This window comes from Solanum lycopersicum, chromosome 9, assembly GCF_036512215.1.
Source record: "Solanum lycopersicum chromosome 9, SLM_r2.1".
Classification (NCBI taxonomy): Eukaryota; Viridiplantae; Streptophyta; class Magnoliopsida; order Solanales; family Solanaceae; genus Solanum; species Solanum lycopersicum.
In genome coordinates this window covers 64,970,127-64,984,640 of record NC_090808.1, presented here as the reverse complement: position 1 = coordinate 64,984,640, position 14,514 = coordinate 64,970,127, and the positions used below count along the sequence as shown (strand labels likewise).

Sequence of the window (14,514 nt, the reverse complement as noted above, 5' to 3'; positions counted from 1 at the left end):
TTGGGGTCTTCTTGATCTAAAATATGTGAAAATCACAATAAATGAATATAACGTTTAAAAAGTCTATATCAAGTTCATGACCATTAAAAATTCAATCAATACCTCATCTAGGCCTAAAATCACCCCCTGAATCCAATGAAAATTATGAAACTTTAATCCAAGAGTCTAAATTTCGAATGTTGACCAAAGTTAACCCTAAGACATATAATTTCACAAATTTTCAACTGTAACGACTTGTTAAGTCGTTTTGAGCAGCAGATTTTATTTCTGGAAAAACAGGCTGAGATGACGGAACCCACGACGGACCGTCATGGCACATCAGACCATCGAGGGGTCTCGTTTCAAAACACTTAAAAATTCTGAAAAATGGGTCCTGAAATCGACTCTCTGAACTTCGTGACGGAATGGCAGGACGGACCGTCACAGATTCTTCAGTAAATTTCAGTCTCTGAATTCTGTGACGGAGCAGCAGGACGGACCGTCGCAGGCACGACGGCCCGTCACAGGCTGCGTAATCCCAGGCGAGGTCGGATTTCTGTAATTATTTTAAGGGGCGTTTTGGACTATTCCTGCTTTAATTATAAAGTTAGTGGGTTAATTTTAATAAGTCTAATTACTTGGGGGTTAAAAGAGGTAACCTGAAGTTAATTAGTGGGTTATTATTGCCATCTTTTCTTCTTAATTATATGCTAATTAGGATAAAAGAAAGAGGGTTTGAATAAGAAAAGTAGAAAGAACAAAGAGAGAGAGAGGATCGAACAAGGAAGAGAGAAAACGAAGAACAAAGCTTGGGGAAATTGCTTGCTTGATCACTAATCTTCGGTGGAGGTAGGTTATGGTTTTTACACTATTCGTAGTAAACTCTTAATAGCGAATGATATGTATTGGGTAGTGTTGTAAACCCTTCTATATGCTTAATTGTGTGTTTGCATGTTGTGGTTATATAATTGTGATGAAATAAGCATGATGAAGCTATTGAATCTTAAATCTTGAAAAAGAAACTCTAATCTACTTTGTTAATGATGATGCCTTAGTGTAAAAGAAGGCTTGATGAACGAAAGTAGTGAGATTAGGGGATCGGGTGCCACGTTCCGGTACCAGGATAGTATATGAGGATCGGAGTGTCACGTTCCGACACCAGGATAGTATATGGATCGGGTGCCACGTTCCGGTACCAGGATAAAATATGGATCGGGTGCCACGTTCCGGTACCAGGATAGTATATGAGGATCGGAGTGTCACGTTCCGACACCAGGATAGTATATGGATCGGGTGCCACGTTCCGGTACCAGGATAGAATATAGATCGGGTGTCACGTTCCGACACCAGGATAGAATGAGGATCGGAGTGTCACGTTTCGACACCAGGATAGTATATGAGGAGCGGAGTGTCACGTACCGACACGAGGGGAATAAAGATAATGAATCTTGAAAGATGATAATATATTGAATCTAATGAACCTAATTCCCAAATGAGTATGATGAGGAGGCGTGATTCCTCATTGATGTGCTTGGTGTTGTAACCAAGGGTTATGGTAACTGTAAATGCTGCATGCTAAGGATATTAGTTGATTTTATGATGTTATCTGATATATACTGTTTTCTATTTTGAGTTGGCCGATGATACCTACTCAGTACTTGTGTTTGTACTGACCCCCCTACTTTTATGTTTTCTTCTTTGTTATTTGTGGAATGCAGCAAACGTGCCATCGTCTTCAACTCAACCGCAACTCTAGCCAGTCTTCATTACTCCGGATTTCAGGGTGAGCTAATGCTTCTAGCTTGGACTGGATCTTCCTCTTCATGTCTTAATGCCTTGAACTTCCGGCATGGACTAGCTTTTACTTAATTTAGCTTCTAGATACTCTTAGCTTTAGTAATTTGAAGTAGATGTTCTTGTGATGATGACTTCCAGATTTTGGGGATAATAATAAATGTTTGAGTTTTAGAAGTTATTTGATTTATTTTGTTAATGAGTTTAAGTTTTCCGCATTACTTTCTGTTGATATTATATTGAAATGTTAATGTTTAGATTGGTTGGTTCGCTCACATAGGAGGGTAAGTGTGGGTGCCAGTCGCGGCCCGATTTGGGTCGTGACAAACTTGGTATCAGAGCATTAGGTTCGTTGGTCTCATCACACAAGAACGAGTCTAGTAGAGTCTTAAGGAACGGTAGGGGGTCGCCTTTACTTTTCTTTGAGAGGCTATAAGACTTTAGGAAAATTCCATTCTTTCTTTCTTTCGTGCTATTACTTGGATCCAATTGGTATCTAGGTGATACAAATTGGTATCTGACCATCTTCACTCTATTTCGCGGATGGTTAGAACTAGAGCAACAACCGCGCCAACATCAACACCGGCAAGACAAGATGCGTCTGAACCAGCCACTGAGGCTGTAGCTCGAAGAGTAGCAGTGGCAATAGTCCATGGTAGAGGTTGCGGGAGGACGTCCTCTAGAGAAAGAGGACAAGCACCTGGCCCATCTAGTACTAGGGCGGTGACTCCTCCACCGACTGAGGAAGTAGTAAGAGAGGGGGAGGAAGGGGAGAATGAGCAAGTACAGAATGAGGAATTACCACCCCAACCTACCCCAGAGATGATTAACCAGGTTCTTGCTTATCTTAGCGGGTTATTTGATCCTGGATCCACATTTTTTTCATATGTATCTTCCTCAATTGCTACTGGTCTTAATTTACATTGTGAATTGCTTGACATGCCTATCGTGTTTCTACTCCGGTGGGTGAGTCGGTGATAGTTGAAAAGGTATATAGGTTTTGTCTTGTGACTTTTATGGGAAGCAATACTTATGTAGACTTGGTTATCTTAGAAATGGTTGATTTTGATGTAATTCTAGGTATGACTTGGCTTTCTCCGAATTTTGCGATCTTGGATTGTAATGCTAAAACTGTGACGTTAGCCAAGCCTGGGACAGATCCGTTAGTGTGGGAGGGTGACTACACTTCCAATCCGGTTCGTATCATCTCCTTTCTTCGTGCTAAGAAAATGGTTAGTAAGGGTTGTTTAGCATTCTTGGCACATCTCAGGGATGATACTACCCAAGTACCTCCAATTGAGTCGGTCTCGATAGTTCGTGAGTTTTTAGATGTGTTTCCCGCAGACCTTCCGGGTATGCCACCGGATAGAGATATTGACTTCTGCATCGATCTTGAACCAGGTACTCGCCCCATTTCTATACCCCCTTATAGAATGGCTCCCGCGGAGTTAAGAGAGTTAAAGGCACAACTTCAAGAGTTGCTAAGCAAAGGCTTTATTAGACCAAGTGCATCTCCTTGGGGTGCTCCGGTATTATTTGTGAAGAAAAAGGATGGGAGTTTTATGATGTGCATAGACTACAGATAGTTGAATAAGGTAACTATTAAGAACAAGTATCCCATTCCTCGCATTGATGACTTGTTCGATCAGTTACAAGGTGCTTGTGTCTTCTCTAAGATTGACTTGAGATCCGGTTATCATCAATTGAAAATACAGGGGACGGATGTGCCAAAGACTGCTTTTCGAACTAGGTATGGGCATTACGAATTTGTAGTAATGTCTTTTGGTCTTACGAATGCCCCTGCTGCTTTCATGAGCTTGATGAACGGGATTTTTAAGCCATACTTGGATCTCTTTGTGATCGTATTTATTGATGATATACTGGTATACTCAAAGAGCAAGAAGGAACATGAAGAGCATTTGAGAATGGTACTGGAAATGTTAAGGAAGAAGAAGCTCTATGCCAAATTCTCCAAGTGTGAGTTTTGGCTAGATTCAGTGTCCTTCTTGGGGCACGTGGTGTCTAAGGAGGGCGTGATGGTGGATCCTTCTAAGATTGAGACAGTGAAGAATTGGGTAAGACCTACTAATGTGTCAGAAATAAGGAGCTTTGTTGGTTTAGCTAGCTATTACCGTCAATTTGTCAAGGGATTCTCTTCCATTGCTTCCCAATTGACGAACTTGACTAAGCAGAATGTTCCATTTGTATGGTCGGACGAGTGTGAAGAAAGCTTTCAGAAGCTCAAGACTTTGTTGACTACTGCACCAATTCTCACCTTGCCCGTGGAAGGTAAGGATATCATTGTCTATTGTGATACATCCTATTCGGGTTTGGATGCAGTACTAATACAAGAGAAGAACGTAATTGCTTATGCTTCAAGGCAATTAAAGGTGCACGAACGTAATTTATCCGACCCATGATTTGGAGTTGGCTGCGGTAGTGTTTGCATTAAAGCAATGGAGACACTATTTATATGGAGTTAAGTGTGAAGTCTACACGGATCATCGTAGCTTACAGTACGTCTTTACTCAGAAAGATTTGAACTTGAGACAGAGGAGATGGATGGAACTACTGAAGGACTACGACATCACTATCTTGTATCATCCGGGAAAGGCTAATGTTGTGGCAGATGCCTTAAGTAGAAAGGCAGGGAGCATGGGAAGTCTAGCCCACTTGCAAGTTTCAAGACGTCCATTGGCTAGAGAGGTTCAGACTCTGGCTAACGACCTGATGAGGTTAGAAGTAAATGAGAAGGGAGGATTGTTGGCTTGTGTGGAGGCAAGATCTTCTTTTCTTGACAAGATTAAGGGAAAACAGTTTGATGATGAGAAACTAAGCAGAATCCAAGATAAAGTATTGCGATGAGAGGCTAAGGAAGCACAAATCGATGAGGAAGGTGTTTTGAGAATCAAGGGAAGGGTATGTGTACCCCGCGTCAATGATTTGATCAACACTATTCTGACAGAGACTCATAGTTCAAGGTATTTTATACATCCTGGTGCAACCAAGATGTATCGTGACCTAAAGCAACACTTTTGGTGGAGTAGAATGAAGCGTGATATTGTTGATTTTATTGCCAAATGTCCAAACTGTCAGCAAGTAAAGTATGAACACCAGAGGCCCGGAGGAACACTTCAGAGAATGCCCATTCCTGAATGGAAGTGGGAAAGGATTGCAATGGATTTCGTGGTTGGTCTTCCAAAGACAATGGGTAAGTATGACTCTATTTGGGTGATTGTTGATAGGTTAACTAAGTCTACTCATTTCATTCCGGTCAAGGTGACTTACAATGCAGAGAAGTTAGCCAAAATCTATGTCTCAGAAATTGTTCAGTTGCGTGGGGTTCCACTCTCCATCATATCAGATAGAGGTACGCAGTTTACTTCTAAGTTTTGGAAAACATTGCATGCGGAATTAGGTACTAGGTTGGACCTTAGTACTGCGTTCCATCCTCAGACCGATGGTCAGTCAGCGCGAACGATTCAAGTGTTGGAGGATATGCTTCGTGCATGTGTGATAGAATTTGGTGGTCATTGGGATAGCTTCTTACCCTTAGCAGAGTTCTCCTACAATAATAGCTATCACTCAAGCATTGATATGGCCCCATTTGAGGCACTATATGGGAGAAGATGTATGTCTCCCATTGGGTGGTTTGATGCATTTGAGGTTAGACCTTGGGGTACTGACCTTTTGAGAGAATCGTTAGATAATGTGAAATCTATTCAAGAAAAGCTGTTAGCGGCGCAAAGTAGGCAAAAGGAATATGCAGATCGAAAGGTGAGAGACTTGGAGTTCATGGAGGGTGAACAAGTCTTACTGAAGGTTTCACCCATGAAAGGTGTGATGCGTTTTGGAAAAAGGGGTAAATTAAGCCCAAGGTATATTGGTCCCTTCGAAGTACTTAAGCGAGTAGGGGAGGTGACTTATGAGTTAGCCTTGCCTCCAGGGCTGTCCGGAGTGCATCCGGTATTTCATGTGTCTATGTTGAAAAGATACCATGGGGATGGAAACTACATTATCCGTTGGTATCCCAAGTGGCTTCTTCGACTGGTCGATTCTTCCATTGAACTTTGATGGATGTAATCTCCCTTGACCTCAACTTGCGAACTTCTCTATCTAAAATGGCAACAGGCTCCTCCTCATAAGACAAATTTTCATCAAGCAGAACTGAAAATACCGTGGTTTCACGGTATAATTAATACCTTTTCCTTAAGTTTATTGTGTCCGAAAGCCTTTTTGTGCTAATTTTGATATAATTTTTTCTTTGTTTTGCAGGAAATCTGTCTAAAACTGAATGCGGAGATTTTGAGCGAAAAATGCAGAAGAGACCACCTACGGAGCTTATGACGGTCCGTCGTGCTTGTGACGGTCCGTAGGTGGCAGCGTAGAGAAGCTGCTGAAGGAAGATGGGGAAGTCTTACCAAGTGTGGGATTACGAAGCTTGTGACGGTCCATCATGGATATGACGGTCCGTCCTGCAGGTTCGTCGCGAAGATCAGAGAAGTGATCCCAGTACCCAGATTCCAAGAGTTGAAGTATTTGGTAACGAAGACCCTCGACGGACCGTCGTGCCTGTGACGGTCCGTCACACTTTCCGTCGAGGGGAATGAAGAAAGCAGCAGAAGAATTGCACCAAGTATGGGGCGACGGAGCCCACGACGGTCCGTCATGACCACGACGTTCCGTCGCGTGGTCCGTCGACCCAGCCGCGTTTTGACAGATTTCCAGTAATTAGAATCCTTGTTCAATTAGGTTTTTATTTTTTTATAAATAGTTCGAAAAACCTCGTTTTTGAGGTTAGACTCTTGGAGATTAAACACCATATTAGTAGACTTTGTTTTTCTGAGTTTTTGATTGTTGGAGATTCTTACAAGTAACTCTTGTTGATTAATCAAGCAAATTTTCAGACTTTATTCTTTCTCATTAAAGTAAGTACATGACTTCTTGTTTAATATATTTGAATATTGTGTTTATGGATATGAGGAACTAAACTCTATAACTAGGGTTGTGGGAACCATAGGCAAATAATGAGATAAACCCTAGCTAAAATAACAATTCTAGAATAGTGTCTTGCATGTATTAATAATTCTTTCGCTTAGAAATCTTTTTAACGGATGATCAATGTTAGAACTCGCCTTAATGCTACTTGCCGGACCAAGGAGGTAGATAATAGGAAAAGAATTATTAACATAGATTTAGTGTATACTATCTAATAGGCTAGTATTGATTGGTACGAGGTAATAACTGAGTCAAATATCGAATATGATGCTTAATATGAGGTAAGGATAAGGGTTAGGAAAGCAACACACGCCGGACCAAGGTGCGGAGTGAGATTTTTTAGATGCCGGACCAAGGATTTAGAAATACATAGCTTATCACTTTGCATGCAAGATACTAGGAAAGAATTGTTATAGCTAGAATTATCAAGTTATGAACCTGTGGGGAACACGTAAACCCTAGTTACTTTGATTACTTGATTAAAACTCAACATTAAAAGCTGTTAAGTGTCTCTGTCAAGTTCGTTAGTTATTTTTTTTTATTTTATTAGGAAGAACAAAACCCCCCTTTTATGCTTTTACTTTTTAAGGAAGTCATCAACCGAACAATAGTAATAACAAGTTGGAGTTAAGTCTAGACTATTTTCCTCGTGGGAACGATCCCAACCTCACTAGTTGGGTTATTTACTTGACGCGACCGCTTTACTTCTCATTTGAGAAGTAAGTTTGAGCGTATCAAATTTTGGCGCCGTTGCCGGGGAATCTAGCTTTTAGATTAACTTGAACTTCTTACTATAGTTTAGTTGATATTTTCTTGATTTTACTTTGTTTTATTGTTTTTGATTTCTTTTCAGAATTATCCTCCTTGTATGTCAAATACACGGAGAGGAAGAGAACCGTTGTTCCCCTACGATCACGAGCTAGAACGTACACTGCGAAACATGAATCGTAACTTGGGAATCAATGATGAGGATCCAAACCAGAACATCCCAGCTCCGACTGATGTTCATGGTCAGATGTTACCCGATGCTCCGGGTGAACGTCAACAGAGGGGACAGAATCCCGCTCCACGGCCCCAAGCATACTACAGAGGCTATGATAACATAGCAGATTCGGACGGACCACTGGTTTTGCCTCCTCTACCTACAGGCCACACTTTTGTGGTAACTAGTAGTCTGATGCAAATGCTCACTGCCAGAGGTTTGTTTTCAGGGCTACCTTCTGAGGATCCACATGCCCATATAGCTAAGGTAAGGGCAGTGTGTAAAAGTTGTGTGGGGAGGCCTGATTTGGATCTAGATGTAATAGGTCTCAGAGTGTTTCCTCTCTCACTGACGGGAGAGGCTGCTATGTGGTTTACTGAACTCCCATACAACTCCATTTTCACTTGGAACCAACTACGGGATGTCTTCTTAGCACGCTACTATCCGGTCTCCAAGAAATTAAACCACAAAGACAGGGTGAATAACTTTGTGGCACTACCAGGAGAGTCAGTTAGTAGTTCTTGGGATAGATTCACCTCATTCTTGAGAAGTGTCCCAAATCACCGTATTGATGATGAGTCACTAAAGGAATACTTCTATAGGGGACAAGATGATAACAATAAAGCGGTGTTGGACACTATAGCAGGTGGATCTTATGGAGAATGCCCTTATGCTAAGATTGCTGAGAAATTAGAGAAAATCTCCCGTAACAACAAAGCTTGGAGTACTAGGAAGTCTGATACAAGGAGAAATACCTTCGCAGTGCAGTCCACTCACAACCCAGCCACAGATGATATTCGGGAAGAAATGGCTCAGATGAGAACTGAGCTTGGGTTGGTACTAAAACATGTCACTGGGGGTGCAGAAAAGATTAATGCAGTCAACTACTTGGCTAAACCACCACCCCCTAACGGTGAATGTTACTATGAGGAGGATTCCTATGCAGTCAATGAACAAATGGGGGGTTTCCGACCAAGCACCCAAGGCTCAAATCAGGATAATTGGCGCCAAGGTCAAGGTAACCAAGGTCGGAACTATGGTAACTACAACCGTGAGGGTCATTATGTCCGAGATGGTAACTACAACCGCGACAACAACTTTAACAGGAGTAACTATGGTAATAGAAACGACAGGAGTGGACCCTATGTTCCTCCTCAAAATCGTGAAGTTACTCCTAGGGATGGTGGAGATAGTATGGCGCGAGTTGAGGATATGTTGCATAAAATGATGAGGAGGTTCGATGCTAGTGATGAGCACATTAAAGAATTAGGGGTGATTTAGCTAGTATTGGGCAAAAAGTGGACACACACGCAATTTCGATTAAACAGATCGAATTGCAAGTGGCCCAATTATCTGCGACAGTGAACACACGGCAACCGGGCACTCTTCCTAGCAACACTGTCCAAAATCCAAAGAATGATGCACACTGTATGGCAATTACTACTCGGGGTGGTAGGCAAACCATAGACCCACCCATGCCATCTGCTGAGAAAAATGTAAGAAAGGATAATGATAAGGTGGTAAAGGGTAGTGGTGAAACAGATGAAAGTAATGGAACAGATGCAGAAGTACCCATCAAGGTAATCCCCATGCCTAGGCCACCACCACCCTTCCCTCAGAGATTAGTGAAAAAGACTGAGGATGGTAAATACTGGCGCTTCATAACAATGTTGAAGCAGCTTTCTATCAATGTCCCTTTGGTAGAAGCTCTAGAACAAATGCCCAGTTATGCCAAATTTATGAAAGATCTGGTCACCAAGAAAAGATCGGTCACGTTTGAGGATGATGATAGATTGCAGCATTGTAGTGCTATCGCTACAAGATCCCTAGTACAAAAGAAAGAAGATCCGGGTGCGTTCACTATTCCTTGCACAGTTGGGTCATTACATTTTGCGAAAGCATTATGTGATCTGGGGGCAAGCATAAATCTAATGCCCCTCTCAATTTACAAGAAGTTGGGTTTGGGGGATCCAAAACCCACTGCGATGCGGCTACTGATGGCCGATCGGACTGTGAAAAAGCCCATAGGGATACTCCATGATGTGCTAGTAAAAGTGGAGTCATTCATCTTTCCAGCAGATTTTGTGATTCTTGATTGCGAAGTCGATTTCGAGGTGCCCATTATTCTTGGGAGGCCATTTCTTGCTACAGGTGGAGCCTTAGTTGACATGGAGAAGGGACTGATGACATTTCGGTTGAATAATGAAGAAGTAACCTTCAACATTTGTAGGACCATGAGGCAGAGTGGTGAGCTTCAATCGGTATCTGCCATATCCCACAAAGAAAAGATGAAGAAGGGGACTGAACAAAAATTTGCAAAACAAGAGTTCGTGGTTGGGGATTTGGTACTTGTAGACAGTTCTGGGGTGCCTTGTCTTCCAGGTAGGCTCAAGTCCAAATGGACTGGCCCTTACTTGATTACCCAAGTATTCCCTCATGGGGCAGTTGAGTTAAAAGCCAAGGAGGGAGTGCGGTTTAAGAAGAATAGAGATAGAATGAAACTCTATTTTGGGCATAAAGCATCGGGGAATAAAGTGATAGAGGCATGCCATCTTGATGAAGTCTGAGTAATCAAGTGGCCCCAGTCGTGCCGCGACGTTAAATCTGGCGCTTGTTGGGAGGCAACCCAATACTTATCGTCTTTTTAATAATGGTAGCATTTTTCTATAAATGGGTTTTAAATTTGCAGGCACATCACCAGGAAATTCTGCAGAAAACTACTCCGCAGTAGCCACTGACGGATACAACGACGGACCGTCGCGAGTAAAACAGACCGTCGTATGCACCGTCACACCAGTTACTTGTCGGTGCTGCTGTTTTTGGTATCTACCTTGCCACCTGAATCATTCCCCACTTGTGTTTTCTCCATTTCCAAGGTACTATCGACTATGGCACCCAAGCAAGACCGCACTTATGCACGCGGGCGATCTAAGTCTGTCGCCCCGTCTGCACGCTTGATCATCAGGTCTGATGATGAGCCGGACCCTGAATACATGCCCCTAGGCACCTCCGCTCCTTCCCGTGCTACACGTGCCCCCAGAGCCACACCCAAGACGGTGGCGTCCGGCGTAGTCACTGCCTCCCAGTCTGATGAGGAGCGCACACTGACCGGCACACCCTCTGGGTCGGCCACAAACGAGGAAGGAGCGTCTGGCTCCTTGGGAGCATCCTGGTCCGAGGAAGCTTCAGGATCTGCTGAGGTTCCCGCACCTGCCACTGCTGCAGCGTCGGCCTCGTCTGATAAGGCTGACAGTTCAGACTCCACATCCGGCGCACCAGCCCCGGTCCCCACCCCAGCCTCTGACCAGCCAAACCGGTGGTGCGTTGAAGGCCAGTTTCAGGTTTACTCCGACGCGAAGTTCTTGACCGATAAAGGAGTAATGACTCGAACACTCACCCTGGAGCGGCGGGTACTTACAGGGAGTCTCCCCTCGATGCCGGAGATCCACAACATATTCACCAGACATCGCCTAGAGTGGACAGCCCGTCCCTTGGGACGATACAGTGAGGAGATGGTCCGAGAGTTCTACGCGTCCTACGTAGCGACTCTCCGATCACAGATCGACAGGCGGGTTGCTCCTGCGAAACAGGCCCCATTGGAGCAGGTTCTAGTCCGGGGCGTGCAGGTTGACATTTCCCTGCCCGCCATCCGCCGGTTCCTATACGGCGATAGTGCAGATACTACTCGGATCCCCATCACTGCCGAGTTTGACTACCGCTGGCAGGTAGTGAAGGATGGACAGTTCCTGCGAGAGCCAGCACTGAGGGAGACCACCAAGCGGTGGATGGCCCTACACTTATCAGTCGACGGAGAGGTGCAGATTGGGTCACCGAGCCGAAGGGGGCCATCAAGAAGGCCAACCTCACGTTCGTCGCCAAGTTCTTGTGGCTGCTCGTGCGTCACTGCCTTTCCCCCACAGCTGCTGATAACATAGTCACCTGGGATCGAGCAGTGCTGATGGCGGCGATGATAGCCGGCTTCGAGGTGGACTATGCATGGCTTCTCCAGGCAGTCATGCACGAGAGGGCATTCAAGGTCACCACCACCTACCCCTTTCCGTGCATGATCTTTGCCCTTTACAGGTCTGCAGGTGTGCCCATATGGCACATAGATCAGTTGAGGACCCCGCCGGGTACCGTTGACGTCGGCCTCATCAGAGACGAGGCCAATGAGTTGGCCCCACGTCGAGGGCCCCGTCCAGAGCTGCCACCACTATCTGATGACCTTGCGGATACGGTGGCCCAGGCTCACACAGCTACACAGGCATCCACGGACACTACCCCGGTTGAGTCTATCCCGGGCAGCAGCACAGCCCCTCTACCGACACCGGCCACGCTTGCCCGAGTCCAAAAACTGGAGGCACAAATGGCCACTCTTCTGCATCATATCCAGCCGTGGATGCAGAAGTCTATTGCTGAGTCTGAGGTGCATATGGAGAGGCAGATGCAGCGGAAGATTGTTGAGGTTAACCAGCGCCTCGATGCCTTTGAATTGAGAGTATTAGCTCGACCAGCCCCTCCGGTAGATGTGTCGACTCTCCAGGCTGCAGTCGCCAGTCTTCGTGCAGACATCGACACGATCCTAGCGGCAAGAGTGTCAGAGTCTGTCGAGCCTGCTGAGGATACTGTATTGGCGGCTCTGTTTCCTACTCCAGACATTCCCCCATCTTCCCCGAGAGAGAGTTCCAAGAGGCGGAGGGGTCGATCAGAGGATGAGGCGCGAGCAAGAAAGAAGGAGCGCCGAGAGATGGAGGCCGCGAGGAGAGCCTTACTTGCTGAGGCGGAGGCACACCAGATCAGAGCATCACAGATGGCGACTGGGGCGTCTAGCTCCCGCACTGTAGAGACAGCAGGAGGCACTACTAAGGGTGCAGTTTTTGCTGAGGACATCATAGAGGGTGTCCAGATTGCAGAGGATGTGGGTTCTGGGAAACCAGACCCACCAGCTTGTTGATCGACGGCGCTATGCGCCACAGGTTTGCTTCACCTACCCCTCTAATCTTTAGATTTTTTTATGCATTGGGGACAATTGCATGCTTTTTTGTTGGGGGTGGGGTAAATGGAAAGTGAGTGTTAGGGTGAAGTCTGAGTAGCCCAACTCACTATCCTCTTTTGGGGTTTTCTTGCCTGTGTTCTTTTTCCCCAAAAGACTGATTACTTTTTCTGTTGAACCGGCACGTTATATCTTTTGTACATAGTTTAACTCTGAAGCATGATGGCTGAAATGATATCCCGATAAAACTGGAAAAGGTTGCATGAAAAGGCGTAGTAACTGATAATTGTGTGGATCTAAACATGAAATAGAGTTACACCATTGCACTACCCTAAACCTTCAAGTCGAACTAGGTGTCTGATAATCTGGTATAGTGATGAGATGTCAAGTGAGTGTGAGGAAAGTTGAATAGTCCACTACTGATACTGAGCTAGAACTTGCCTGGTTAGTCCTGCTAAAAGTAAGCTGTAACATACAATTAGGAAAGGATCATAGGCCCTTATTCAATATAGCCCATTTCTAGCCTAAATAAAACAAACCAAATGAAAGTTATCCTTCGTTGATCCAAATAATTTGAGCTTAAAATTAGACCTTTCTTTTTCACCCCAACTGATCTTTTCTGGGAACAATATGTTGGCCCTGGTCCCTCCTTGGACATGTGCACCTCAGCTTATGCCAAAAGCATAAGTTGAGGGTGGCTAATGTATAAACAACCTTCGTTATGGCCCTGACCCGATTTTGGGTATTGTGTACCTTGACTCATGGCAAAGCCATGAGTTGAGGGTGGCTGTTTTGAGGAATGCTCTGGAAAGTGGGGTTGAAAGAACAAAGAGAGAGAAAGAACAAAAGTAAAGTGACTCAAGAACTCGTAAAAAAAAGAAATATTCAAGAATTACAAACAAGAAAAGAAAAGAGTCACTTACACAAATGAAGAAAGAAGGGAAACAGCAAGGTGAAAGAATAGGAGAAACTGGGCGAGATAAAGTGATATAGAGCGGAAGGTTTAGCCGATATGTCAAGGAGGGCAAAAAGTCACTAAAGTATACCTAAATATACCCTACCTGACTCTGAGCCTACGTTACAAGCTAAAAAAGTCCTATCGTGATCCTAAGGGTTGTATAGCGAACTTAAGGCAGTGAAAATAAGGGCAAGCTTATGGCAATAGGTATGAATGAGTGTGACTTTGTTCTGAGAGCGAGTGTTGAAATGTAATCCTTATACTCAAACTGAAATCATTGTGTGAAAAATGAGGATTTTGTTCTAAAGTGAGGACACTAGTTGCAATACCGGAATTATTAGCACCTCGGTGAGAAATTGAAGAGGATAGGTGTTAGTGCATGATGAGTCTGTGTCATGTTCGAATCCCACAAAAGTCAAGCCTAATAATGATAGCATGCATATATTTGATGGGATTAGTCGGGGTTGATAGCCAAATGATTGCAAAGGATAAAACATGAATACTATTGTACAAAGATTGTGTAGTGAGTCATAGTGCGTCGCTTGAGGACAAACAACGAATTTAAGTTGAGGGTGTTGATATACCGTGGTTTCACGGTATAATTAATACCTTTTCCTTAAGTTTATTGTGTCCGAAAGCCTTTTTGTGCTAATTTTGATATAAGTTTTTCTTTATTTTGCAGGAAATCTGTCTAAAACTGAATGCGGAGATTTTGAGCGAAAAATGCAGAAGAGACCACCTACGGAGCTTATGACGGTCCGTCGTGCTTGTGACGGTCCGTAGGTGGCAGCGTAGAGAAGCTGCTGAAGG

General features: G+C 44.3%; 1 pseudogene; it reads left to right on the top strand.

Annotated features, from left to right (window-relative positions):
• Positions 1 to 8,055: 8,055 nt before the first annotated feature.
• Positions 8,056 to 10,035, top strand: LOC138338660 (uncharacterized; annotated as a pseudogene).
• The last annotated feature ends 4,479 nt before the right edge of the window (positions 10,036 to 14,514 follow it).